This window comes from Battus philenor, unplaced genomic scaffold (assembly GCF_028537555.1).
Source record: "Battus philenor isolate CCGP_79_NKW_IND1 unplaced genomic scaffold, ilBatPhil1.0.hap1 SCAF_36, whole genome shotgun sequence".
In the NCBI taxonomy this organism is placed as follows: Eukaryota; Metazoa; Arthropoda; class Insecta; order Lepidoptera; family Papilionidae; genus Battus; species Battus philenor.
Genome location: NW_027181700.1, coordinates 295,001 through 300,000, shown reverse-complemented (window position 1 = coordinate 300,000; position 5,000 = coordinate 295,001). Strand labels below are relative to the sequence as shown.

General features: G+C 49.5%; 2 non-coding genes across 2 annotated transcripts; both read right to left on the bottom strand.

Annotated features, from left to right (window-relative positions):
- Positions 1–139: 139 nt before the first annotated feature.
- Positions 140–296, bottom strand: LOC137927779 (5.8S ribosomal RNA). The gene has a single exon (XR_011107912.1). It is a non-coding gene; the product is annotated as a 5.8S ribosomal RNA (ribosomal RNA).
- Positions 297–1,112: 816 nt separating this feature from the next.
- Positions 1,113–3,016, bottom strand: LOC137927678 (small subunit ribosomal RNA). Its single transcript, XR_011107824.1, has one exon. It is a non-coding gene; the product is annotated as a small subunit ribosomal RNA (ribosomal RNA).
- Positions 3,017–5,000: the final 1,984 nt, after the last annotated feature.

Below are 5,000 nucleotides of genomic sequence, written 5' to 3'. Positions count from 1 at the left end.
CACCGTCCGCGAGCTCGTTCATCACCCCCCACCAACCCGCCGCCGCCGCGTCGCGCGTCACCGCCGCGCGCATCGACCGGCGCGAGCGCACGTAGCGCGCGTTCTACACCGAACAGTGTGGTTTTTATATTTTAACAGCCGGCCCTCAGACAGGAGTGGTCCTGGATATTTCTCCACGGACCGCAATGTGCGTTCGAAATGTCGATGTTCAAATGTGTCCTGCAGTTCACACTATGACGCGCAGTTAACTGCGTTCTTCATCGACCCGCGAGCCAAGTGATCCACCGTCCAGGGTAATGGTTTTTTCTTAATGTTGTTATTACTTACGGTAGCGGCCTACGGCTCTCGCCGTCGGCCACTTGATTGTCCGTTTTTATGTATTAACGTCGAAAGTTGGTCGAATTCATGTGCGCCGAGGCGTTCATAAAGAAACGGCACCGAAAAAGCTTAACGCCCCGACGCGAATCCTTTAGAATGATGAACGACGACGACCCGCGCACCCCCCAACGAGCTGGCGTGACGCACGACATTGTCATCTTTCTAACCGCTTAAATTTCGTTTTGTATAGCGCCAACCGACAATAAAGGGCCTGAGCTAGGCAGTGGGGATTTTCACCGCTTCGAACGCTCCGTTTGGTATGCCCCGGTCGGCGCTCGTCTCTCGGCGTTTTTCCGCCACCCGGCCGCTTCGACGGCGGCGGAGGCAGCGGCGGCGGTAGCACTTTCGACGAATGCCACCACCGCCACCGGCCACCGCCACGGCGCCGTCGCCGCTGCGCCGTTAGGCGTAATAGACGCTAGAGACAATTATTTCACATTTTATTTTTTATACATATATACAAACACGCACACACACACGCACGCACACGCGCGCGCGCTCGTCCGCATTAGATACGAACAGCAGCGCGCGCGCGTACGTACATATATATGTATATATGTCGTATATATATATCATTATGGATGTATTACATATATATATGTGTAAACACGGTATGTACGAAGTCGTCGTCGTCGTCGTCGTCGTCGTCGTCGCAACAGCAACAACAGCAACAGCAACAGCGGCGCAACAACGTTCGTGAACATATCACGCGTCTCGCACACATACACACACGTTAATGATCCTTCCGCAGGTTCCCCTACGGAAACCTTGTTACGACTTTTACTTCCTCTAAATGATCAAGTTTGGTCAACTTCCCAGCAACGCCGACGGCCGTGAAGCCACCGCGTGTCGGTCCGAAGACCTCACTAAATCATTCAATCGGTAGTAGCGACGGGCGGTGTGTACAAAGGGCAGGGACGTAATCAACGCGAGCTTATGACTCGCGCTTACTAGGAATTCCTCGTTTATGGGGGATAATTGCAAACCCCAATCCCCAGCACGAAGGAGTTTCAACGGGTTGCCCGGGCCTCTAGGCCAGGGAGAACATGCTGATTCCTTCAGTGTAGCGCGCGTGCGGCCCAGGACATCTAAGGGCATCACAGACCTGTTATTGCTCAATCTCGTGCGGCTCGAAGCCGCCGGTCCCTCTAAGAAGAATTTTAATACGTCGCCAGTGAGTTGCGCCACCGGAGCGGCGCACACCTAAATGACGACGCCTATTTAGCAGGCTAGAGTCTCGTTCGTTACCGGAATTAACCAGACAAATCGCTCCACCAACTAAGAACGGCCATGCACCACCACCCACCGAATCAAGAAAGAGCTGTTAATCTGTCAATCCTTCCGGTGTCCGGGCCTGGTGAGATTTCCCGTGTTGAGTCAAATTAAGCCGCAGGCTCCACTCCTGGTGGTGCCCTTCCGTCAATTCCTTTAAGTTTCAGCTTTGCAACCATACTCCCCCCGGAGTCCAAAATCTTTGGTTTCCCGGAAGCTGCCCGCCGAGCCATCGTAGTAACGTCGGCGGATCGCTAGATGACATATTTACGGTTAGAACTAGGGCGGTATCTAATCGCCTTCGAACCTCTAACTTTCGTTCTTGATTGATGAAAACACCTTTGGCAAATGCTTTCGCTGATGTTCGTCTTGCGACGATCCAAGAATTTCACCTCTAACGTCGCAATACGAATGCCCCCAGTTATCCCTATTAATCATTACCTCGGAGTTCTGAAAACCAACAAAATAGAACCGAGATCATATTCTATTATTCCATGCACGAAATATTCAAGCAGCATTTTGAGCCCGCTTTGAGCACTCTAATTTGTTCAAAGTAAAATTGTCGGCCCATCTCGACACTCACCGAAGAGCACCGCGATAGGATTTTGATATTGAACCGCCGTTTTACCGACGGCTCACCGACGATATGCTCCGCAGACGTGTCAGTATCACCGCGGATGCGGTGCACCGACAGCGCGGCGCACAAATGCAACTACGAGCTTTTTAACCGCAACAATTTTAGTATACGCTATTGGAGCTGGAGTTACCGCGGCTGCTGGCACCAGACTTGCCCTCCAATTGTTCCTCGTTAAAATATTTAAAGTGTACTCATTCCGATTACGAGGCCTCGTAAGAGTCCCGTATCGTTATTTTTCGTCACTACCTCCCCGTGCCGGGAGTGGGTAATTTGCGCGCCTGCTGCCTTCCTTGGATGTGGTAGCCGTTTCTCAGGCTCCCTCTCCGGAATCGAACCCTGATTCCCCGTTACCCGTGACAACCATGGTAGTCGCAGAAACTACCATCGAAAGTTGATAAGGCAGACATTTGAAAGATGCGTCGCCGGTGCTGGACCATGCGATCGGCAAAAGTTATCCAGATTCATCAAAATTAACGACTTCGGACGCGAGGCCCTCCGTCGATTGGTTTTGATCTAATAAAAGCACTCATCCCATCACTGGTCAGAGTTCTGATTGCATGTATTAGCTCTAGAATTACCACAGTTATCCAAGTAACCGAGGTAAGATCTAAGGAACCAAAACTGATATATTGAGCCATTCGCGGTATCGCCTTAATACGGCTTGCACTGAGACATGCATGGCTTAATCTTTGAGACAAGCATATAACTACTGGCAGGATCAACCAGGGAGCTAGCTAGTAGAGCTAACACACACCAACACCGCACATACGAGAGATATGAGGGTGATGATGATATGATAGACGTGTGACAAGCGACGCGTCGGACGTTCGAAACGCCGTGACGCGCCGGTGCCTAGGTAGCTTTTTGCGTGCGTGCGTGCGTGCGTATTTATTACAATACACACACAACACCACACCGCAACAACAAAATGAATTCGTTTTTCTATCTGTTCACGGAGGAAAATGTATATCTCAACACTCGCCTCGCGTTCGTCCAGATTTACTTTGGACGCGGCATCGCGTCCGATTCATCGGAACGTTCTTTGACGAGACACATACAAATCTTCACTTTTATAAAATATCGTTTCGCAAAACGAACAATGACCGATTTCCAGCCCGGTTTTAGAGAGATCCGAAATCCTTGATTTATATATCATGATCGACCGTCGCGCGACTAGCGCGCGACGAGCTCGTTGATGCGATGCGTTAAGGGCCGCCCCGAAGTCGACTCGGGAGCCCAACGCCGTTCGCGTTAATTAAACGAGACGTTCTCTTACGCCTTCCGCTCTTACATAACGGAGACGTCGTCCGACACAGTTTACGGTGTGTTGTTGTGGGGAGATGATCCCCTTTTTCTTCCCTCCTCCGCCGCCGCTGTGTCGTTCGTGCGTTTGTCGGTTATAGAAGTTTCAGTTTCGGGCGTTCTCGTTGGTGGCGCGCGTTGTTTGTGTATCGGTGTTATTAGTTTTGTTCGATTCGCGCGCGTTTTCTAAGAATAATTTTTAAATTTTTTTTTTTTTTTATAAAAAAAAAAAAAAAAACTAAATCTAAAAAAAACGCAATCTCCGCAAACAAACTAACACCACCACCACACACACACACACCCCACCAACCAAAAAAACACACTCCACACTCCACAACCACCAACAAACAAAACAAAACAGAAGAGCATCGGAGAGAACTCGATTCGGCCGACCGGCGCGTCTCGCGCCAGTCCCATGTATATGCGGGAACGACTGTATGCGTCTCCGCGTAGCGCTATAGAGCGTTCGCGTATCGATTGCATACCACCGATCTACATATCTATATCTGACCCTGATCTCGATGTCATCGTCGTCGTCATCATCATCATCATCATCATCATCATCATCATCATCATCATCATCATCATCGTTCGACCCGATCGCGGATTGCGCGTAGCCAGCCGCCGATGCGTTCGCGTATCGATTTCTGAAAACGACAGAGTCCGGTCCCGTTCGCGTATCGATGCATAAATTTCGTGCTGATGACGATCGCACTCTTTCATACGCGATGTCGACTGAGACAAAGAAAGGTGTCGTCGTCGTCGTCGTCGTCGTCGTCGTCGTCGTCGTCGTCGTCGTCGAGACGGTAGCGGTCCGTAATAAAGATCGTGCGGCCCGGCCTCGGGGTGCGGATAGTCACTCGGGCGTTCGCGTATCGATTTCGGAAAACGACAGAGTCCGGTCCCGTTCGTGTATCGATTTTCTAACGTGATATCGTCCTGATTCCGTGTGTTAAAATTACGATTAATGTCGATGCTAAAACTTTACTATCTTCAATATCGTCATCGTCATCATCGTCATCATCGTCATCATCGTCATCATCGTCATCATCATCATCACGTTGGGCACAAGCAGTGGAACGTTTAAACGCATCGTCGTCGGTCCATTCGCGGTCAAATTATTTATATCCAGTATTAAAATTATTGTATTGATTGATTGTGTGTTTCGTTACGGACGTGCCGCGCCTCGCGACTATTGTTATCGATCGCCGTTACCGAGCTCGTCATGATATTTATGCGTGCGGCGCATCGATTGAGATATATGTAAATAAGAGTGAGATACATAGTCATCATCATAATAATTAATATAAGAGTCGCGTCCGTAAAGCGGGTTGCGTTTGTATAATAAAGATTTAAGAAAAATAAATCGACTCGATCGAGAATCTTTGAAAGCTCCTTTGCAAATTATATA